This window comes from Leuresthes tenuis, unplaced genomic scaffold, assembly GCF_036924035.1.
Source record: "Leuresthes tenuis unplaced genomic scaffold, fLeuTen1.0.hap1 SCAF_19, whole genome shotgun sequence".
NCBI classification, from domain to species: Eukaryota; Metazoa; Chordata; class Actinopteri; order Atheriniformes; family Atherinopsidae; genus Leuresthes; species Leuresthes tenuis.
Genome location: NW_027325373.1, coordinates 19179308 through 19204666, shown reverse-complemented (window position 1 = coordinate 19204666; position 25359 = coordinate 19179308).

Here is a 25359-nt window from a genome sequence, read left to right as displayed (position 1 = left end):
TAAGCTGACTGCAAATATTTACCTGAAAGTCTCTCGAGTCTGTCAGCATCAAACAGAATGAGTAAAAGAGGTGTTGACAGAGAGGACTCATGAGTGTAGACTGCAAAGGAAGAGAAATCAATGGAAGAGAAAGGAAGAAGAAGATTCACATAAAAAAAATTAAAAAATCACGTTTTCATAAGAATAAAATGTTTCGACAGCAAACGGCTGCTAATATACACCAGAATTACACTTGATTTACAGTTTCATTTGGACTCATCCATCCTCATTGTTTTTCGGTCTCCAGAAACCTGAGATAAATGTTGAGCTTGTCAGTTGCTAATGCCTGCACTGTGTCTGCTGATGGCACTGAGCAGGTACTATACACTATTCAGAGCAGCTTGATAAAGCTGGAGACTGTGAAAGGTTATGATTAGCCAAAATTGATTAAAGTTAAAACCTAGAAGCTCTGTCAGCAAGACCCAGATTTGCATTATCGAGTACTTTTTTAATCACATTGTTTTGTCCTCTAAAGCCCTGTTATAGTGAAACTATAGACAAGTTGGACAGTATGTAAGATAAGAAGACTCGCTTCAATCGTTTCTCGTTGTGTGTGTTTTACCTTTCTAATGTCTTTGCTCTTTTGACTCTACCCGCCTCTTTCCTACGCTGCCCTGCTGTCCAGGCAGCACTTCAATAAACAAAGCCCAAGCAGCAAAATGCTTTTGAATGGGTGCATCCTGCTGGCAGGACCTGATCGGGCTGTTTATAGAGGGGCTTGTCAGCTGTTACCACTGGGATGTTGAAGCATGTGGAAACAGTGGGGAGAATCGGCCTTTGATGCTTTCCCCGCTTGGTTCTCCCACTCTGCTCTTCTGTTCTTCTGTTTTCTCTTTGATGAAGTTCTGTGAAGTGTTTGTCAGCGACAGGAGGCCTGCGTATCAACGCCCACTCAGGAGTGGAGGAGAGGTGACGAACACATAGTTTGAAACTAGCCGCACAAATTTCAGGGCACACCTGCACAAGTCAAACTGTTTTGCTCTCTGCCTACTTTTTGCCTCAGTGAGCCGACCTATTCAACTGATTTAAAAAGAAAGGCAAATTAAAGATCAGTCGTGTGGCCCACAGGCTCTGTGTCACAGGGAATAACAAGCTTACGGACCAGAAATCTGGCACTTGTCATTCTTGGAGCTACTTATTTAGCTCTTTCTCTTAAGGAGTAAGTTTAAACAATGAAAATATATATTTGTACCATTGAATACTGTGAAAGGATTTTCTTTGGATAAAGTTGAATAAAGTAAATAGAAATATACATTTTCAAGCACTTTAACTTTGTCACTAAAGGGCCATTAAGTATAAATATTAAAAGAAGTAGAAGAATAATCATTTCCAGTAATTTACTGAATTAAACTATCCCTTCAGACTTTTTCTATTAGCTTAAATAAAATACCTGCTTTTACAGTCCCATTAAAGAAAAAGTAAAGTAAAGTGAAAGTAGATGCTAAGTTTGGCTGAGTTCTACATTAGCAGGGCTGAGCTAGGTGAAAGTAGCTTGATATCAAACATAATTATCAACTTGTTAAACTCTGCATCTGCTCCATTGATGGAGTGGATCCAGTGGCTACTTTTAGCTTGTCTCTCATTTTGCTAGCTAGCTGGATCAATGCCCGCACCACGGTGTGCAGCTTACACTAAACATAGAAGTGGACTTAATAAGAGGAAGTCAGCATAATTTTCAGTGTAAATTAATCATAGAAAGAGATTCAAACTCAGAAATAGCTGTAAACTGATCTAGAATTAAATTTGCAAACATAAAAATGTAAGTGCTCCAATACTTACGATGCTTCAAGAACAGATGTCGTTGAGGCTTGAGCATGTTTGAAATAAGAAATTGAAATTATCATAATTAACAATAAGTGACAGAAACCATCTAACAAAGTGTCATTCAGACAAAATACAGCCCTCACAGACAACATCCAAATGACTTTAAGTGCTACAGACAATTGACTGCTCTCTGACCTGCATGACTTCTTCTCATAAAGCTCTAATTATAGCTATGGTCACAAGATTTTCAAAGAAAAACTGAAGTGAATTATTACAAAGAAAACATGTGTGAAAATGTAAAGTTGGCTTTTGAAAAGATACAGGAGAGTGCGAAGATGAGGAACGCTTTCTCAGACAAAGGTCAGCGCCATTCTGTCAACAGCCCTGTTGTTCTAATTTGACATATTAATGGAGGCTGCTTGTGCCAATGGCTTAGGTCAAACACAGAACAGCTCAACATGCTGCCATTTGTTCTCAGTTTTGTAAGCGTCCATAACGTCAACTCTCCTCATAAAAGATTTAACTGGAGGCACTCGGAGTCTGTGTAGAAAAGAGAGCACCAACAAGTGTTTTCATCTCCTTGTAAAGCTGTAATTGACAATGCTGAGGCAAGGAGAGCTAAATATTTGCATTGATCCACACTTTTCAAAAGTATTTAGCTTTTCAGTTGTGATGACACAGCTCTGCCTGATTTGTCACTTTTACTGAGGTGACATACAACAACTGAATACATTCACACCCGTGTTCAAACAGCTTTTCCCAAACCTACACCTATCAGAACAAAGTATTGGATTCAATCAAACTTCATACAAGAGCAGAATTATTTCCTTTCACTGAAATAAAACAAAAATCAGCTGAGAAACATGTAGAAAGTTGAAGAAAGTGTGATTAAAATCTCCAGAGATCGCCAATAATGATTTGAGGTGTTGTTTTTGTAGTATGGCAACAACTCAGTTGATTATGTTAACAACAGTATCGGGTGTGCAGGTAACACAGGCAGACAACAAGGACGGAAACTCACATCTTGGTTTAGCAGTTTAGCATCTTGGGTGTAGAGACACTCCTTCTCAGTGGCATATCTAGGATTACAGCATCTGTATGCTGTATCCTTCTTTACTGTTACCTTCCTGTCTGCAGTTTCTGTCCGTAAAGCTGAGTAGAGAGGTTTTCTTCCAGGCTGCTACATTCTTAGTTATCTAAAACTGAGAAAATTTCATATAAGCCGACTGTCGAGTAGCATGTTAACATAGAGAGGTTAAAAACTGAGGATTGAACCACTACTGTTCTGCAGTAGTTTATTGATATGCATTTGGCAGATGCTTTTATCCAAAGCAACTTACACAGAGGCAGATAGGGTAAGGGGGTCTTGCCTCAGGACCCCTACCAGTGCCTTTCATGCATGGGATTTGAACCCAGGTCTCCCACACAGAAGGTGGCAATCATACCTCTACACTATCCTTTTTACCTTTCACTTTTACACCAAATTTAGATGTTGTTTAAACATTTGGCAAAGTTGCTGTTTCTATGTTATTTCGAGAAATTTCCTTAAAAACTTTTGATTTAAAAGACTGATATATGATTTTATTATCTCCACACAGTATCCATTGATTGTGAGCATGTTTTCCAAACACCTTTTTTCTAAACTATTTGTAGAATCTACCCAACTCATCTAAATTCATTTGTAAAAGTTAAAAGAGTCTCTTGATCAAATGGCATGTTTCAGTCCTTCCAAGTTAAAAATGAAGTCTCTGTTTCATAACCGGTGTAATACTTGCATGAGCATGTTTCTGAAATCCAGAGTAATGAACTTCAGGTACGGCTGCTTTCCCACGTGGATTTATGACACTTTGGAAATGAACTTTTCACCCAGAGAGACGCATAGCTCAGTTGCTCCCAGAATAGCTGTCCCATCTGGCAGACAAGCACAGAGCGAGCTCATGGTTTGCATTAGCGAGGTGATGCCTGAAATGACTTCAGTCTGAATGCGTTCGACTTTTGCCGTTCTCATCAGCTTCCAAGGACACAATTATAAACTAGTGAGAATTTCTTGAGTGAAGACGCTGCCTCTAGTACAATGACTTGCAAAAGTATTCACCCGCTTTAACATTGTTGCCTTAAAAATCTGGAATATTTGTGGGGCTTTTATTATTTGATTTACACAACATGCCAACAACCCTGAAGATCAAAAAATATTACTGTGAAGAAAACAAGAAATCATACCAAAAAAACCCAATAAAACTTGAGTGTGCATAACTCTCCGCCAGCCAAAGTCCGTACTTTGCAGATTCCCCTTTTGCAAGTCTCTTGGGGCATATTTCTAATAGCTAACCACATCTTGCCACAAAGATTTTTACCCAATCTTCAAAGCAAAACCACTCCTTCAAGTTGGATGGTTTCTGTAAGTCTTTAAGTCATGCCTCAGATTCTCAGTTGGATTGAGGTCTGGGCTTTGACCAGGCCATTCCAAAACACTTAAATGTTTCCCCTTAAACCACTCAAGTGTTGTTTTAGTGGTATGCTGACGGTCATTGTCTTGCTGGAACATGAACCGTCGTCGAGGTCTCAAATCTCTAAATCTCTGGACAACTGAAACAGGTTTGCCTGAATTTCCCTGTATTTAGCACCATGAATCATTCCCTCTAAACTGTTTCTCAGTCCCTGCTAATGAAAAACATCCACATGATACTGCCACCACCATGCCCGACTGTGGGTGTGCTGTTCTTGGTGTGATGAGAGGTGTTGGGTTTGTTAAATTTTAGTTCATTTGACCAGAGGACCTTCTTCCATATGTCTGGTAAGTCTCTCATTTGACTTTTAGCAAACCTTTCTCCATAAAGCCCAGCTCTGTGGAGTGTACAGCTTATAGCGGACCTATAGACAGATACACTAGTCTCCTTTGTGGAGCTTTCCAGCCTCTTCAGGGTTACCTTTGGCCTATTTGTTGTGATGCCATATTCTTTCCATTTTGCGATGATAGATATAATGGTGCTCCATGGGCTTTTTCAAAATTTCTGACATTTATTTCATAATCCAGCTTCTCTGGCAGAAAAATACATGTAGTACATAGTGTCATAAGGAAGAAATAGCACATTTTCCCCATGACAACAGTATCTCAACACCACATCTCCTCTCTAACTGTTGTTTTATGATAAGCCAGTTCCACCTCTTGGCTCTGTATGATATATTAGTCAGTCTGCTATTTGTTTGATAATTCTTTTTCTCACCATGAGTACCGAACGATGATGGCTGTTCTCATCTTGCCAGTGGATGAGTTTATCGCAACTCAGTCTGATAGATGTGGTGCAGGGAGAAGTCGGTGTTTGAGACAACCTATTGCAGACAATAGTACAATAAATATCTTGGGCTTGTGTAAGAGCGGCTATTAGAAGCAACCCAGTTCCACGCCAGTTTCAGGTTAAACAAGAGACAATTTGCTCCATAGAGCCTCTGTGTGATCTTCTGCCACCTGTCGTACAGACTGTGGGTAATTTTCATTCAAACAGACATTTGAGCTTTATCACCATCAGACTATTAATATTACCACCATCAACATTTACTGTCTGACCTACCTGCTCCCACAAATGTGCTTTGATCACTTCTGTTGGGTATGTCTAAGCCTACCACTCAACAAGTTTATTTTTAGTTTATCTTGTTATGATGCCTATATGATTGGTTTCCTGAGAAAAAGTGGCTGTGACAACATCGATGCACGTCTGAGTGAATTATCTTCCATCAGACAGAGATGTTAATTATCTACTATATAAACCTTGCTCATAACTGCCAGTATAGGGTGCTGATTAGTCCACCTACTGAGCCAACATGTGGTTTGGAGCCTGACGAGGTTTGATTCTCTCATGATTGTAATCTTTCAAGAATCTCCCTTAGATGGACAACACAGTACAGAACCTTTAAGTGAATTTTATTCAGCTGAGTAATGTGAAGCAGTGGATCTGAATCATGAATCATTTTAGAGTTTTATACTGTTGTGACTGATCGTTTAACTGAAGCTCTACAATGGGCAAAGTTTGAATGATACTCAGAGCCTCAACAGACACCTTGACAGGATTTACAGCAGGTTAAACTTGACTAAATTTTCCTTTAAGATGCATTTTTACCACAGGATTTTAAGCTTTTACTTCCTTTACTTAAGTAAAAGGGTCTAAGTACAAACATATACATGTTTATCTCCAGATTTCAGGAAATCGACCCATGCAGGCCCTGAAATGGACGACGAGATGGAGGAAGAGACCTGGGTAACTCATCAGGATGGCGCTGAACTGGACAAACCCTTGAAGCTTTGTGTGATGAGAGTATAGCTCAACACCTGACAGAGGGAAAGACAGATGATCTACATCAGATTAAAGAACAACGGGCACATTTGTTCTCTCATCTTTCTGCCTCCTTTCTCTCACCTCATTTATCCCCCTCAGCGAATCATTGATGCCATTCATTCCCCTGAAACGCTATGCCGTTGTGATTTTCTCCTCCTTCTTCTCCTTTGTTTCTACGCTTGCTTTTTTTCCACCCAACCCCGAGCGTTCCCTGAGCACTGAGGGCTCTCCTCTTAAGTTTTTCTTTCCGCTAAGATTAAGTGTGACAGATTGGCAAAAGAGCACATGACAGGAGTTCAGATGGCAGACAAGAATAAGATCAGACATGTGATGTGATATTAAGAGGTCACAAGAGCTGACGCACGCACGCACACACACACACACACACACACACACACACAGACAAACTCTTTCTATCCATACTCTGATTTTAACCATATGATCCACAGCCGTATTATCAAAGAGCACACCCTCCTATACATGCTCTCATTGAGATCTTATCTGTGCTTTATCACAATAAAAAGGGTGCAAGAAACGTCTGCAGCGAGAAATTTAAAGTGAAGGTTTGACGTTCGCTTTAACAGCCGTAATTTGATTAGACCTGGGTGACATTCTTTCACACGATTCAGAGTGGAGAACGACATCTGCTACTGCCAAATGCATTAACTCCTGTGAATTTGCAGACAGGAAGAGTGAAGTATTGTTTGAATCTACTCTCTTTCCATTTGGTCAAACAACAGGCATTTTAATGCTTTCAAGACATTCATGACAGCTCTGCAGAAGATTTATAACACTTAAGAATTGTGAACACATGTAACTGAGGAGGGTTAGATAATACTACCCAAAGGAGAGAAAGATGGGTAACAAGAACCTAAACTATTAAATATGCAGGGGGTTTTCCTGCATGCTCGGCATAGGGTTTTAGTTCATTAAAGTCATGGTGGTAAACAATGAAACATTGTCTAAAAAATGCTAAAAAGGAAAATGCAAAAAGAGCAGTGTTTCATGGAGAAAGTGTGGTGACACTGAAGGCTGGAGGGAAAAAAGTGGCCACGGCAGCAGGGTCCAGCAGGAAATTCAATAAAAACTCTTCAAAAGGCCTGGCCTTGACATTGAAAAATAGCAAAATTATAAAATACAGCAGGGTAACGAAAGAGAGGAGTTATTGTATTTGGCACAGGATCGGGAAGAGAGAGCCCAGGGCCGCCACGTCAAATGAGCCGTCACTGACGGAGAGAGTTAAGCCTTGCGGTGATTAAATATAGGCCTCGAACCTGCTGGCTGCCAGGCAGGCAAACAGACATGTTTGTGCACAGGCAGCAAAACGAACAGAAAACAAAGAGCAGAGGGAGAAAAACAGGCGGCTGATATCTGAACTGAGACACGGGAAAAACTGCACAGAGATGTGTGGGAAGTAAGACAGTGTATTCATAGATAAGATGGTCATAGATGGATGAATTCAGTCACAATGCACCGGCTGAGGTGCACACCATTAAGAAATGAGAGTAATTTCTCTTCAGAAGAGTGTCAACACAGGTCGGTTTGTGCCAACGTTTTTGACTTTTTTCCAGCAGCCCCATTTTCATCATCACCAAAGTCGGTTTCCAGTAACAATCCATGAAACATACTGTCAAAACAGATAATAGTTTTTGTGTAAACAGCAGAAGCCCTTTGTTCAACCACCTCCTATAGCACATTGAGTGCATTCTCCCATTCAGTGTCTTTTGAAGCAGTTTTCTTTGAAAACCAAAATCCTTTGATTTACAAAAAAAATACTTCTTCTGTAGAATTGTCACAGTCCACAAACTTGTGACTTGTTGAAAAGTGAAAGAATAAACACCTTTATGAATTTCAATACTCTAAAATAAACTTGATCAAAAACATAATCAGAGTCCTGAAAGTAGATAACAAGAACTCAGTTAAACAAGAGAGACTCAGACATTGTACATGAAAATTTAAGAATTTAAGAAAATTCTTTAATATTTTACAAATGACATTCTTCTGCAGCAATACCTACAACTAAACATTTGGGCTAACCATGATTTCTGTGCATCAGCTTCGATTTTAACCCATTCCTTCCACACTGAAAAGCTTTAACTCAGGGGTGTTGGTCGGTTTCCTCACACAAACTGCTGGCTTCAGGTTCTTCCATGACATTTCTGTTAGCTTAAGTCAGAACTTTGGCTTTGTCAAACCAACAATAACTTTATTCTTCTTTGGGAAAACAATTAGTATTCTTATAGTTTCTGCATTAAAGTAACACTTGAGAGAATTTGACACTACTGTCATAAAAGCAAATCTCCGTGTGAGCCCTGCTCATGTACAGCCATACACAAGAATTTGTTATCATGTGAAAGAGGCCAAAAAGACGCAATCAAAAATATGTAGCCAGCTGACTTTGTTTTGTTCATGTGAACTTCATGTTCTTTTTGTTGAACAGTGGTTTCCTGCTTGCAGCCCTGCGGTACTGATAAACAATTATATTAATCAATATCAGAGAGGCTTATTGATTACTTTGTGACTACTTTAAGATTTACACACTTTGTCCTTGGAGTGATTTTTAATGATCAACCACTTCTGTCAAGGTTAGCAAAGACATTTTCTTCATGAACGAGTTTAGTTATGTGATACTTCTCAGATAACTAAACTCACAGATAGTAAGTTAAGAGAAAGTGTGGATCAGTGGTACCTTTGCAAATGCCAAGTTGTAGAGAAATTAAATGAATACAAGTGACTTGGCCAACATATAAATGTCAAAGGGAAGTGTGATGTTACAGAGAATAATGTCCTGCTTATTGTGTTGTAAAAACTTGAACTTTGATTGACATAATATTTCAAATCTGGCAGCCAGTCACATGAGACAGCAACATCTCCGGAGTGTCACCATCAGTCCCCTCTCCTCTTACTCTCTCACCATTTCTGTCCGTCTCCCTTGCTTTTTTTCTGTGGCTCACACTCAACCTGGCGAGACGTTACTGGATCCCGTGTCTCTAAACTCTACCTGACAGGGTGTCGCTCCAAGCTACAAGGCTAATGTTACAGCACTGCTCAGGAGCCAGACAAGGGGTGGCGGGGAAAATAATGAAAGCTCACATTTGGTGTTTGACATTAAAGATGACATCTTACTTATTTTCCTTCTCCTTTTATCACTTCCCACATCTCTCGATATTAAAATGCTGGCGGGGCATCTGGTGCTGAAGCTGGTCTCCACACGACATTAACGACAGATGTTTCCAGAAAAAAAGAGGCAGGGACGGCGAAACAGAAAGAGACAGGCATGCGGCGTTGTACATGAGATCTGCCACGACACCAGTTTGACTTCATCGCTCAAAGCTAAAGTATGACAGAGGCGGTATGAGTGTTTGGCTAATCTTTGAGAATGTAAAGGGGCACAGAAAGCAAAAGAACAGGAGGGGAGAAGCCTTTGTGCTTTGAAAGCCTCTGTCATTGCAAAGTTCTGTCATCAAAGCTCTTCAGATCCATTTCATCCGCCCCATCACTCTGATTCCTGTCTTGAAATTTTGATGGATAACCTTTGATGACGACCTCATGGTGAGGACAACAAGGAGGAACATCCCTCTGTCAGCACCAGCATGACATGAAAGGCACTAAGCTATCCAGAGTTTTAGAGATGTAATTAATTCAGTCTTCTTATCTGCTTGAATATAAAGTCGGATAATGCAGATGGGGACTGAACTGGATGGTGCTGTCAGCATCTCTCTGTGGCATGTCTGGGCCGGCTTGTCTATCCGTCTGTCTGAGGGAAACTGAACCGTGATTGTTTGACTGATTTGAGCCAGATGATCCTTATTGTCACACCCTAAACTGAATCCTCACATGAACATGGCCCGAGGGTAAGGGAGCAATTTAAAGACTGTGGCCTGTCTCTCAACTCAAGGAGGGCTGCAGATGATGATAGCACAGGAAAATGTTAGCAAGGGAGGGGCCAAAACAAGCATCCACTCGCAGCTGGCTGTATTACATGTCTTGATAAACACAGTAAGATACAGAGGCATGAAAAGGTTTGGTCAAAATTTCTGTTAACGTGATTGTTTCGTTAGTAAATGATTAACTGATCTGAGTATGGCTTCAAGTGGGATTTTGTTCACAAATATTTTTTAGTCAAGATCAGATGATGAGCATTATAAAAGCTTTATAAATACTCTCAAACTTTGTTCCACCAATTAGCAGTCATGGATTCCTTTAAGCAGCTGCCTGACACTTTGAAAATCAAATTAAATCAAGCCCATAATGTAGCAGAGAGCTTTCAAAAGACAGCAGTGTTTTCAGGAATTTCTCCAGTTTGTAAGGTAATTAAGAAATGCCAGCTAAAAGAAACTGTGAGGGTCACGTTGGGGTTTGGAATACCAACAACTTTACAAGAGAAATTCTTGTAGGATTGCAAGAAAAGCTCATTAAAACCCATGCTTGCACGTAAAGTCCGTTCAGGAAGATTTAGGAGACACTGGAGTTGTGGTGCACTTTTGTTCTGTGCAGCCTGCACATATATTATCATCACAGAAGAATGATTACAAAAAGATAAGTTGGAATGACGAAAGAAAAACTGTTGGGCTGCGACAAGCAAAGGTATGTAGGGGAAAAGGGTGCAAAATTTCATGAAAAAGCTGCCCAATTGTTAAGCACTGGAGTTGATTCATTATGATTGGGCCTTGTGTTGCAGCTGGTGAACGTGTCACTGGTAGAAGAAGGAATGGATTTGATGAAAGATCAGCAAATTCTGGAAGTAACACTAAACTATCAGTATAAAGGATGATGATACTGAACTGGATAATAGCACAAATATAACTCAAAATCCATAATGGACTACCCCGTCAGGAGCAAGCTGTCGGTTTTGTCCTTACAGTCCATCAAGTAAACATTATCAAAAATCTGTGGATAGATCTCAAAAGAACCACACGTAAAATAAAGCCAACTTATCTCATGGAACTGAAGGCATTTTATAGGAAGAATGAGTGAAAATCCCCTAAAAACAAAAGCTGAAAGACTCTTAGATGGCAATAAAAGCTGTTTACAAGCTGTGTTTTTTATGAAAGGGAGTCTAACAAAGTACCGTCCATGCAGTCTAAACCTTTGGGTCTTTTTCTTGACTATTTTGAGATCATAAAAGATTCAAATAAAAAGAATCTGGCTGAAGATATGTAAAAATGTTGCTTCTTTAACCCTAATGTCTTTTGGAGTTTGGTAGCTTTTTCTAACCTTGTTACAGAGCACCTGTCTAAATATCATCACTATCCTCTGATAGCAAATGTTAGTTCCCCTGTGAATCAACTATAAAACTGTCCCACATGACATTCCTCTCAGCCTCAAAGGATACTCGCTGCACTCAGTGCTTACATGCTTCTGGGTGGGTGCACGAAAGTAAACACAGGAAGATGGGCCGATGTTTTGAACACTGCCTTTCTCCTCGTATGCGTCTATTAAGCAGATGAATTACAACCCTTCTCCTTCAGCTTTTCTGTGTTTTTATGTGTTGTTTGTGAAATATCAAGTAACTCGTATATATGGAGTCCCCATATGCAAAGCACACCTGGTTACATGAGCCATTTGGCTAAAACATGCAAAGTGTGGTTGGATCAGAGCTCGGTCAGATCAGTTTCCCTGCAACCACAAACAAACCACCCCTGAATCTGTTTGTGGCCGCTCCTTATAAGGTGGTCTCAGTGGGATTGTTTTGTTTCAAGGTTGGAAAGAGAAAATGAAACACGGACAACTGGATCAGCAGGTTTAGAAACGTCTCGTTTTGTTCTACTTCACCCCAGCTGCTTGGAACTGAAACCGTGACTGCAAATTACAAACATTTTCTTGACAATATCATGTGATGCACATGCCCAAAGAGATGAAAAGTATCACACCGAATAATTCGCTCTCCATAAAGTTCAAACAGAGCATTGATCTCGATTAAACACCAGAGCTACTGTTATTCTGCTTTACTTTAATCAGCTTATGGTTTTCAGGGCAAATCACAATAAATTACAGTTTATAAAAGCTGCGCGTCAGTCATAAATAACTCACTGCTGTGCAGGACTCTTTGACAAAGGAGTGGTTAACGCAGTTTATCACGGTTCTTTCGGCTGGTCAAAGGTGGGATGAAATCCAAGGGACCTCACAGCCAGCCAGCAGGTGTTGTCTTAAACCAAGAGAAACAGATGTGGGCCTTTTATTTTTCAAGATGTCCACACTAATACTGATGGAGGACTTTCTTCTACATGCATTAGAGGGGCCTCGGGAAGACTGTGTGTGTCCTATCCTTAAGATTTAATTTTCTTAGAAACACATGTTGAAAATTTGAGTCGTCTTACAAACAGGGTGGTCCTCGTCTGTGGCTTATGCATGAAATTCTTAAAAGTGAATTCTGTCCTGAAAAGCTCTGCCAGATTGTCTTATTTTTTTGTGTGCGTAAACTAAAATTTGGCCCCTCCGGTCTAAATGGCTGAGCAGTAACCACTCCATGAAGCCGCTCTCGCCTGATCTGAAGCTCCTTGTAAAGTTTCTCTGGCTGCTGGTGTCTTCAAATTGCTGTCAAGTAATTTATGGTTTTCCAACTCTACAGACTCCTGGGCAGTATTACCCATGAACTCCACAGGAATTCTGTGCAAATACACACAAATACGAGGGGGAAGCTTAAAGGGAATACATGATGAAATCTTTAGACTTCCATCTCAAACACACAGAAATCTTTTTTAGCTTCTATTTCCTCACAAACCATAAATAATTACAGACCCAGACCCAGACTTGGAGACAGATCCGCACTCTGAGCACTGGTCATGACAGACATATTGAAACCACGTGTTTCCACTCTTCACTCTGTCCTGGGGAGGTCTCCCAAAATCCCCAGCACAGGCCTCAAGCAGTTGCCACCAAGCATAGAGTCAGCAGCCCACTCAACGCCCCGCTTCAAACCAGATTTTCTATCTCCAGTGCCAAACTGCTGCCATGTCCCATTTCTCATCAGACCTTGATGGACCTATTGTGGAAATCCATTATCACACTTTCACTCCTCACCGTTTCACTCTGCTCTTTCTTCGGCCCCATCGACGGTCATGGATCCACAGCATATGCCTCTGGGGGCCCCAACACCCGGTCTAATCTGTGCTGGCCTAGCCTTGGGTCATCCTCCGCTTTAGTCTTGTTCACCCTTGTCAGAAGACATTCTCGTAGTGTCAGTACACAGAATAAGAGACAGTAGGTTCAATGTAAGGGGTTGGGATTGAAATAAAAGAAGTTTTGTTCCATAGCCACACTTGATTTTTGAAGGCTTTTGAATAGATGTGCTTGTGTTACAGTTGCTTGACCTTTCCGTGCCCAAGTCTGAACAATCCCGCTAGTGTTTTGCAAATTGTCAAACTCTCATATGCTTCCATTGCTATAGTTAGACTTTTACCACTATACATAAATGTGCCCCATACACAGTAAATCTAACTACTGCTGTATGCATCTAGTTTTCTTTTTCTCTCCCACAAACACACACACACAACATAGTTTTTCCCCCCGTGAACTCTTAACCCCAGCTGCCACCAGAAGGCTGTCATGCTAAATTATACCCATGTTGTTTTTTGGCAGCCCCTCCCATCAATTGACAGGCAAGCGGTAAGTTCAGAGATACAGATTAACTCAGCGTTATGCCTTCAAAGTTTTTCACATCCACACTTTGCAATCAGATTACTGCTCAGGGCTTCAGGGAAGCTGGCAAGCAAACAGAAAACAGCACTGCTTCCATCATCGACTCCATCTTTAATATGTTTATCAGGTCGGCATTTCCAGTCGTACACTACATTTTGTTACTTCTGTTTCTGCTTTAAGCTCTAACCTATTACAGCCTAAGGCTTTAACTTTTAAAAAAAAGCCTGAAAACTGAGGGTTTCCTGGAAAACTTCAAACTTTCTCTCTCTCTGAAGGAACTAGAAACATGACCATTTGAGAGTTTTTTTGTAAATTATTTCTCATTTGTATTTTTTTAATCTTCATTAAACCAGGCAAGTAATTAAGAAATAATTCTTACTTACAATGGCAACTTTTTGAGGTATAAACTTTAAATCAGACTTTCTCCTCATGTTCACCAATATATTTTCACATTCACAATGTTGATGCAAAATCTGCACCACAACAAAAAAAAAGGTAAAATCACACATATGTTGCATCTGGTCGTAATGGGCTTAAGATTTTGATTTTGGGTTGTGAAAGCTGCTTCTGAGGCCAAAATGTCATAAAAACAGCACTTTTCATTATGCTTAAAAACTGCAGACGCTTAACATTTCACATATTTACTGCCAGTTTGTGAGACCATTTAACACAGAAAGACACAAGGAAGCACATTACAACACAGCCACTCATCTGATCAGCGTTTACTCTGGAGTGCAGTTAAGTTAATAACAACATGTGTGTGTGTGTGTGGGTGTGTGTGTGTGTGTACGAGTACTGACAGCATTACTGAGCCGTTTTACTTCAGTAAAAGCAGCTAATTTACTCTAGTAATATTCCTTAAAAGTAAGTATTAATAATAAGTTAATCATTCAAATTGAGCAAAAGTTCTTATCAAAAGTTTTTTTAAAAACTACAGACAATAAAATGTATAGTTTCATGTTGATTACACAGAATGATAATTTTTTGTGCATTAATGATAATTTACTATTTTAGCCGTAGCTGCAAAAGGTTAATCATTGTAAGGCAGCCAACCAAAAAGCTAACAAAAAGAAAAACAAAACAGAGCTGAACAAAGAGAACTGAAAGGATTACATTCTGCCAAAGGTAATCAGCTAATGAAAGACAGGTGTGGGGCAATTAGGCAAGAAAACACCTGCAGGAGGTGACTGACTGACGTGCAGGAGTGAAAAAAAAAATTTCCTGAGACAGGAATTCAGGCAAATGCTAGCTCAACTTACATGAGTCTCAGCTTTGCAAAACACAAGATGTACAAGAAAATCACAACAACTTAAAATTCAGAAACTCAGTTGGAGTAAAAGACTAATAAGCACAAACTATCACAAAGAAAAAAACAAAAACCAAAAACCTTGGATGACATTTTATAATGTGCTGGAATTATACCTAAATTAAATATTACACATATGCTGCTACTGGGTTTTTCCTTTAGAGTTGTGGATAACCAGGTTGTGATGGAGTTGTTTTGAGGACCGACTCATGACTGAAAGCTTGGCTGAATCTGTTAGAGGGACACTGCAGAGCACAGCCTGGCTACAGTTGAGAAAAGCATTCTCATAGAGATGATCATTAGCCATAACTAAATTCCCTAAGCATGTTAACAAGACACTAGAGAAAAATGATTGTATTAGTCAAATCTAAACCGGTCTTTCAAAATGCTTGTATAGACATTAGTCCAACCCATATCCTACAAAGCTTTTATGAGCTTTTTTTTCTTTAAGCAACTCATCATGATATATAAAGTATATTTCCCTCTGAAGAGTAGTGGAGTCAAAGTGTAAGACAGCAGAAAAAAACCCTAAAGAAACTTTATATGAAAACTGTACATATGTACAGTACAACAGTAATTACACTTAGCCACACTATCACTGGTATTTGTTTAATTTGTTGGTTTTGTTCACAGTGAAAATTAAAACCAGGTGGACACAGAAGGTTATCATCCTCTATTGCTCCCAGCAGGGCGTTTGGAGTTGAAGAGGTGAAAATAACACTCTGCACACACAAACCCACAATCCTTAAGACAAGAGTGAAGAAAGAGTGACCTTTCACTGTTTGTTGGTCTAGACCTAAGCGTGAACTTAAAGCCTGAGGCATGCTGGGAGTTAAATCAGGGGCCAGAGGTTGCTGAGGTGGGCAGCAGAGCGGCAGCAAAGTGACAAAAAGGTTAAAGAGAGATGAAGGACAAGCAGCTTTTTTTTCCCTCATGACATGATTCTTCTTTATTAATAATCATCAGTCATTCCACCGCTTTAGTCTGTCCTGAAATATCTTATCACCATACAACCGACTGGCATTAGATTTGGTTCAGACTGTCATGGTCCCCAGAGGAAGACTTCTACTTTTATTCTGACTTTTCCTCTGGTGCCATAATGACGTTTGCTGTCTGTTCCAACTTATGTTCTAAACTTAGTTTAGAGATATTTACCATATCTAGATCCTCATGACTTTGATGCTTCTATGAATTTTTAAGACAAGAAGCCAAGGGTTTACCTGACGTCTTCATTTTCCCTTGATGCTACAAAAAAAATTTATTTCAAATGCTGAAAACCTTAATTTTTCATGTGTACATGGATACACTGATAATATTTTTAAAAAAATCTAAAAACACTGTTTGATTGCAGATTAAACTCAATTCAATTAGATGTACATAGTGTCAAATTACAACAAAAGTCATCTCAAGGCACTTGAAAGATACAATCCAATTACAGCCAACTATAATCCAATAAAATCAAATTCACTGAAATCCAAAGTAGTCCAATTCATTTATTGCCGATTCAAAAAAAGTTGCCTCACTAAGAACACCAACAGCTCGCATAGAAATGTCTTCAGAGGTGCAAAAACATAAAAAAAAGTTTGTTTTGTAACATGTCCACATCAATGTGGAAAAGGGCCCAACTGTCATCATCATCAGGATGATTTTTTTCTATCAAAGCCTGCTGTTTTTTAGAGTAATTCAGCAAAAGGCTAGCATGTGTACAGTTTAAAAAAAAAAGAAAAAAGATTGCAATATTACTGCTAAACACCAGCATATAAATTGTCATTGTAAGCGTGTTAGTTTGCTGTTATTTTTCTGCCTTTTCTAGATATAGTTTTATAGCTTGGTGGTACACTCATTCAACTATATATAGAAAGCCTCCAATGAATTTCCTGCTTTCGCTGAAGGAAAATATAAAATAATTTTTATTGCATATGCATTTCTGTATTGAACTCTATGTCGACTGATGTGGTGTTTGGTTAGCGGCTGGCCTCAAGGAGCCTGTGTGCATGAGATGAGTCAATACACAGACTGAACAAGGTCCGCACAGCACACACCCATAAATCCCATTTATGACAGATTAGAGAGAGCAATGGCTTTTCCACTCGTTTACCCATAAATACAGCAACACGCTCAGCTGGTTTATGCCTCTCTCTTCAGATGATGGAAAGGGTGAGCTGATGTTTATAGCTGTCATGGACCCGCAGTGAATATGTCTCTCACTGGCTGAACTTCAAAGCAATAATAAAATAGAGCTGCTCTGTGATGAAAAGGCAAAACAGCTGTGTGTGATATGATTTAGCTTTGTTCCTTCCAGAATGGGTTTTGTTGTGAGAAGGAACAAGAAACTGTGGATGTCCTGCTGCAAAATATTTCCCACGCTAGTTTTTAAAGTTCATGTCTTGCATAGTTTGCACTTGAAGAAATTAGAGAAAGGCACACAGGCTTTGGGAGATAGAGAACAGGTTAGAAAATGAGCCAGACAAGCCTTCAGATGTGATGTAGGCGTTTTCTCCTGACAGCTGTAATTCTTCGGCCTACAGAATTTCATCAACAGCAGTTGCATTTAAGCTGTGCCGCAGGCCAGCGGCGCTTTCAAGTCTCCTTCCACTGACAGGTAGATTTATTAGTCCTGAAATTTGTACAGATCACGCATCACTCATGGCATGCTGTCAGCTTGTCAGAGGGGCCCTCTGGCTTTTTTTTTTAAGGTGGATCTGCCTGTGAGAGGTTTACCCATGACCTCCTTTTTTCTGTCCTCACTGCACAGTTCAAACCTCACCCACTTTGAAAAATTTGAGGCACAGAAAACAGTTTGGGAGATCAAAAACTGTCATTTTCAAAGTGAAGATTTACATCAAAGATCATCAATGCTGACAGAAAAGTTAGAAAAATGAAGGTTGTACAAATACCACTTGAAGGAGAATTCCCCATCTAGCAGCTAAGAAGACTGTCAAGCATTTGTTTGCTCCACTGGTTTTGTCCACATTGAATATCTTAACATAAGTACTGCTATTTGGCAAATGGTAGCATGATAACACAATAAAGCAAGAAAGGTGGAACTTAAATAAAGTTGCAGCTAACTTATTGTGTTATTGTGAACTTATTAGCATTAACTAACACTAGTAGTTTAACAGACTAACTTATTAAATGACTTACAGACTAAGTTAGTTGAAAAAACATGTTAACAGTGTCAGTGTAAACTTAGCATTAGCCATAATACTGAAATTCTTAAAGACTTACTTTAACTGATTAGATCATTAGTTTTAAAACCAGTTAAAAACTGTTTACAACTGCTCTACCAGTTTGGTCCACATTGAATATTTGTACAGCTACCTAGCAAATGGTAGGATGCTTACACATTAAACTAAAAAAGATGAAAGTGAAAACATATAATACTGTTATCATAAATGTATTAGCATTAACTAATACTAACAATTTTATAAACTTAGACTTGTTAAATCATTTATTTTTACAACTTAATTCAATCTTTTTACAACAGTTTCCTTGCAGAAACTCGGGTTACTGTAACTTATAAACAGTGCTACCATTGGTTAGCTTGGAAAATGTCATCTTTCTGAGGGATTGCAAGCAAAAAAACAACAAGAACAAAAAAAACTCCTCATTAGGGGTGAAACTGGGCACATGCTTTGTTATTATGGTACACTGAACTTTACATATTTCAAACATTACATAGTTCAACACTTTTCTCAAGTTAAAAGACATGTAAAGCCACACATTTCTGTGACAGCTTGAAACCCAACATTCCAACATGGCCTGTCCTCCCGGACTGCCAGTTAAATTGCTTTCTTTACATGACTCAGCATGTGTTGCTGAAGTATGCAGTAAATCAGAAAGAATAAGACTTTATTTCCAGACTTACTCTCACGGGTTACATTCTAAAGCACATAAAAATACATTCAAAACTCTGCATCCTCCAAACAATTCCTTTTCTCTGTCAGTGGCTTCACTAAGAATATCAGCTACTTCATTTAGTCATACATAGCAGACAGAAAGCCAGACAGCTGAGCGACAGGTGGGTGGAAAGGTAGGAAGGAAAAACTATTTCAGTTAAATAAAAATTAACCCCTGCTTAAATGTCAAGAACAGGGCAAGTAGCTATGGAGACCAATGCCATTTTTCCATCAACTTGTAAAGTTTCTCATATAAATTGTAAAGGGTACTGACCCTCAGGAACTGCAGCTTTGGCACAAAGTGTATTTAAATTTTCCATTTATTTGTTCATTTATTTATTTATTTATTTATTCATCTTAATGTTCGGTTGAACCTGGAACTGTTTGGACATTTCTATGCCTGCCTTCATGGTTACAGTAGTGTGTTGTCATTCAACTGGAGCTTAATTTGAAACTTGTGTGTGATCATTTAGTTGTAAAGATATGTGGGACAAACCCAGGCTGTAAAAAAACAACAGTGTTCCTTCCAGGCTAAGGCATTTGTTTGAGTTCCCTTCAAAATCAAAACTATCAACTGTGTCAATTTGCTGTTTCAGTCATTACAACATTTCCACTCCTAAAACACCCTGTCATATTATCAGCAGAATTATAGCAGAGTGTTGAGTAGGGGCAAAAAGAAGAAGAAAAATCAAAAGCAACAGTTACAAAAATGAAAGAGTCAGGTCAAACAGGAGAGAAACCACTCTGGGGTTTGTCTTTTAGTTCCACATCTGGCCCTGATATTTCAGAGTTAATTAGTCATGCAGGGGTTGTGTGTAGATAAATCTATCATCCTGTGGTGCACAAACCATTTGAGAAATGAAAGGAAGTGAGGAGATATACACAGTCCGGGCTCCTCCATAAATCACTGGCCCAGATTAAAAACAGACACTGCCGTGATGAGAGCGAGGGATCAGGACAAGGCTGGCCCTGGACTCTTTACACAAAACCACACTTCCCTGCACGCATATACTGTACAGGATATACTGTACAGCCACATTTTACTGCAGGGACTGTCAAACGGAGGCGTTTGTACTGCAGAAGTGCACATTTATATGTGAAAAGATGGGAGAGAAGCTGAAGTTATGTGAAAAATACGGAAATTATTATTTAAAAAATAATCAGCTGTAACATCCGAACATAAATTAGCAGAGATGAAGATGAACATCTATTATGCAAACACTCTTTGATCATATATTAGAGTAAAAATATTGTTTAGAAATAAAATATACAGTAGCAGCCCTGTTTCACACAAAAACGTGTAGTCTGTTTGTCCACGTCTTCAAAACAAAAGTCATGGTTGAAAATCATGAGATGGCAACATGGGGCTGTTAAATGTAAGCGTAGGGGGAGGGGGATTTTCCATGTGATGTGACTATTACAGCAATCCATGACTATTAATCCTTTAAATGTATATTTTTTAACCTTATGCACTTTTAACTCATTTTAACTTTTCACATCATTTGTGAGTGAGGGCGAATTAGGGCTATGGAAAATGTTGAGCAGGACAGAGTAACGTCATACACCTCTCCTCCTCCTTAAAAGTGGCAAAAGCGAAAATGTGTGCATGTTGTTTTTTAGTGAGACGTCACAGCTGAAAGTCGTCATGCAGTGACAGAAGTTGAGCATTACGTAGTGAGAATATGGACGAATATTGAATAGAATAAACAAAAGGAAATGGGAGTGGAAAACCTACTGGTAGGTCAATTCCTTGTTGAATTATCTATGTTTGGTGGTGTAAACCAAGAATTTTTAACATTCAGTCACGAGATCTAGTAGAAAATAAATGCAGTATCCTCCAGACCCTAAACTCCAATATGTATGCCTTTAATAAGATTCTGTTAAATTGTCAGCCATTTAAAGTTATCACACAATGTGATTTTTCTTTATAGTCTTATATGTTCTATAATCTCTTTTTTTCTTTAGATATGCTGAGCTGGCACACACAGTCAAAAGTGCAGAATATGGACCATGAAAGATATTACTTCAATAGAATAAATGGAGGCATAATTATTGGTACTTTAAAGGTTATATTTTGAATATTTCTGCCAGTCTTCTGGGCTTTGAAAATATTTCCATTTACTGACCCTGCAGATCTGCTACCATTTTCTAAATGAAATCAAGTGTCTTTAGGTTGATTAATTCCTTAATTTTTTGCCATAAGACCCCGATTTAAATGGAGGGAGTGAGGTTTGCTTTCCGTCAACCCTATCCATATGTCTTGGTTCTGTCCATTTGTTTCACTTATTGTTTGACCTGGAATCTGATCTCTCTTCCCCTTTTTATACATTGGAAATCACCCTAAAAGAATGTGGTTAAAGCAGCACATTTCTGTAGGAAAACCCCGGCTGTTTCCACTGATTCCCAGATATATCATGAAGGACATGACCTCAAAAAGACCAAAACTATATTTATGTTGTTGCCATTTCTTTATCCGTCATGACCATATCCTCAAATTTTGAGGGAATTTAGCATGAAAAGAGAAGACTGACTTAACAGAGAGCTAACAAACTGTCAGAGTGACTTTTCTTATTACTGTAAATCCTCTTCCTCACACGTACTGTACTTTTTCTCATTTTTTTCTTCTTTGTGTCCTTGCCGTCATTCTCTCAGCTCCCTCTAGTCACTCCTCTCCTCCCACTCTTTCCTCTGCTGAGTGAGATACTGTATGGATGTAGAACAGGTGCTGTCGTCACTATATGTCTGCGAAGCATATACAGCCGTGTACTTGTGTTTAACTGCAGACATTTTTAACATCTCATCTCATTAATGAACTTCTACTAAATACTTACTGGGTCCTAATAAATACAGAAGATAAACAGGACTTTGTGAAACAAGGTACTTCCATAAATACTTGACCTGTAAAGAAAACAACTTTGTACTGAATATGTAATTAAAGGGTCAAAAATGGAGCCTGTATATACATTATATATGACCTTTTTTACAGAAACAACCATAAATGGTGATTCTTCATTTGTTTTTGATAAAGAAACAGTCTGCTTGGTAAGTGAAGAGTGTAATAATTAGTTTCCAAGTTCCAAATTCCAACTGCTTTTATCCTCTTTTAAAGATTTAGCCATCTTGGCCACAACTTTAAAGGGGTGTAATAAACACATGGAATTTTCAAGATTAAAATGGCAAATCTAATTTTTTTTCCCCATTAGTAGCCTTTTTCCAAAGTTGCTTCACAGGAAATGTCCCCCCCGCACATGGGGCACCTGCTCCAATGGCGACTGTATGACAAAAATCTCAAATTGATGAGTGAAAGTTTTTACAAAGCTTATGTAGTCATTAGTACCTTCATAAAGCTTTCAGTGGCTGCCCTGATCAAATTTGATAATATTGGGCCAACGTAACCATATTTTTTATTCAGATGAGGTTATACATTGGTGCGTCACAGAGAACAAATCTGAAGTAAATTGAAATTTAATTTATAGTACAATAGTACTACAAATACAAATACTATACATATTACCAGAAGATATATATTTACACAGAAATATAGTCAGAGAAGCTCTATATTATTATCAAGGTCAGAAAAATTATCATTATTATGATGAAAGTATTTTAGATAGCTAATTTGTCATTTTCAAATACAAATTCAGTGGTTATTGCTTTATTTTCTGACTAAGAATTGGGTCTGATGTCATTGTGTGGTCTCAGTTTTGGTTTTCGGTGTCGTACCTTGAAGGAAGCTTCAAAATGTTCCCATTGTTACACCGTCTTTTTATGTGTTGTTTATTCCACTACACCTGCATTTCAATACCAGAACTTTGTTATTATCTGAGTATGGTAATGGAATAATGGAGTGTTCCTGTATTTGTTTGCATTTCCTGTGAAAAGGTTTCGATAAACAGTAGTTTATTTAGTCTGCATGTACTTTGAAGTGACCATTTATCAAAAATGAGCTCCATTCGTTTATTGTCTTGAGCTCGTATTTATTCCCATAAGATGCAGAGAGTGTGGAAGCTCATGCAGAATGAAAACAAACAAAAAAGTGCAAATAATGGTGGGAACCATCCTGTAATTCACATAAATTTAAATAAAGAACCAACTGTTATGCAAGTGTTTTATATAAAGGTTACTGTTTCTATAAGGCTCACCTGCCAATATGGCTTCCATTTTGGTTGCTTCTCGCTGTAATATAGCACATTTAAAAAAAAAAAAGAGTTTCTTTTTAAAGAAGGTCTCATAATGTGGCGACTCATCAACATTGTCTCTATTACTTCTTCTTGGTGATTTAATGTCTTGTCTTTCTTACACTACTGTTTGATGTCAATATAAATAAACTAACCATTAAGCTATGGCCATAAATCTAAGAGGGAAATTATATCCACCCCCCCAAAAAGTTTAAACTTTTAAAATTTTATTTATTCTTTTGCTGTTTAATTTCTTTGTTAGGTCTGTTTACACTCAGCAGATTGCTGCAAAAAGTAGTAGGAGTTTGCTTCCAAAAGATCATCTTTAAACTGCTTTTCAGATATTTGTTGACTCGTTTATTTCCAAATCAAGACTTCAGATTTTTATGCTTAAGAGAGTCTGAATTAAAACTCTCCAACATTTTTAAAAGGTTGAATCGTATTAAAAGTTTAAAAATGGGATCTAGAGGACTTCTGACAGCTAGCTGAACTCTGAATCACCCCAACCTTTAATTTAAGGTTGGTTTAGGATTTGTAGGCTTAAAGAGTTACGACGGGGTTCAGGTTAGGGTGGAGGTCATGAAAGGGACAAGGTCAGAGGTCAACGCAGGGAAAGTGCAGAGTATTAACAGGAACATGTGTGGCGGAGAGGGCCGGCAAGAAGCTGTGGTCAAACAGTATAAAACCTGCAACTTTCCATTAATATCAGGAAAAATATGAATCTTGATTTATTTGAAAAACTTGACATTCAAAGGCGTAATTGTGGTCTAAAACTTAGATGTAAATTTTTTTTTTCCATGTGGTGTCCTGCAGGACCAGAGCGGACATGTAAGGCAGTCGATAGCCATCTGACCAGGAAGCACTAAATCACAGATGAAACAGCAGGGGGGAAGCTCTAAATCACACATTACAAAGAGCCTGGTGAAAGCGCAGGAACGCTGCTCCGCCAAGAGATCGTCCCTCAAACGCCGGCTTCAAAGTTGGCTCAGGCAGGAAGCGGTCATTCCCATTTCCTGTCTGCGCTGCCCGGGGGACAACGGCACAACTGAGGTGTGAAGGAAAATCACATTTTTTCATGGTTGGATATATTCTTCCTCCCAAGGACGTGCGAGTCTGTTTTGAATGTGCTCACGACTGTTTCTCCGAGCTGATGAAAAGAGATTACAATGGCACAGGAATCACATTTGTATGAACGTGAACTCTGGGCTTGATAAAGCTGTTGTCGTGGAAACACTGATGATGGGTTTGTTGGTGTCAGGGCTGGTTTGGTTGAAAGTTAAACAAAGGAAGACAAAGGTCTTTTCCAATCTTCAAATCCCCTTTATATCATCTGGGTGTGTGCTTGCTCACAAGTAAGAACATTTATTTATGTAGCACCTTTCAAAAGCTGGGTTATAAAGTGTTTTACATGAAAATAAAGCCAAGAAGAAGACAGAACACAAAGAGGAATATTGTATATGGCAGATCAAAAACATCTCAACTGGGATTTCTTTGTAGAATGAAGAAGGATTTTTTAACCAAATAAATCTGATTGGAAGCCAGATATGAGATTCAATGTGATATTTTGGTATCTGGGGAAAAACAATATTGGCTTATTCAGAAGGAAAACGTATTACAACCGTCTCAATGCGAATACACAAAAGCACAAATTACCATTTCTTACAGCTGGAAAGCTGGAAAGCACAAACACCATTTCCATAGAAAGGTTTTATAAAGTCTACAAACTTAAATCTGTGAGTTGTTGATTCATTTGAATCTTTAACACATTTTGAGTGTCTTTATTTACAAACACTATTATTTATAAAAACTATAAACAAATCTCGAATTGAATGCAAGCAACACACAAAAATGTTGGGAAAGAGTACAAATATAAAAGTAAGTAAGTACTGCTCTGAAAGTTTCTACAATCAGCAGATTAACTAGTGACAGGTGAGGGTGTCAGGATTGGGTATAAAAGGAACTTTTATAAGTTAGATAAGAAGTTATCAAGATCCAAAAACACATAACTTTGGTCTTTCAAACTTCAACAGAGCAGAATATTGTCAAAAAAAAATGTGTTCTCTGGGGAAATCTTCAACCTTCGACCCCTCAGGCAGCCCTGCATCAGAAACAGTTGTCCCACCATGATCAATACATGGGCTGAGGAGTACCTTTAAAAACATTTTCACTCAGAACAGTCCACCGCTGCATCCAAAAATGTA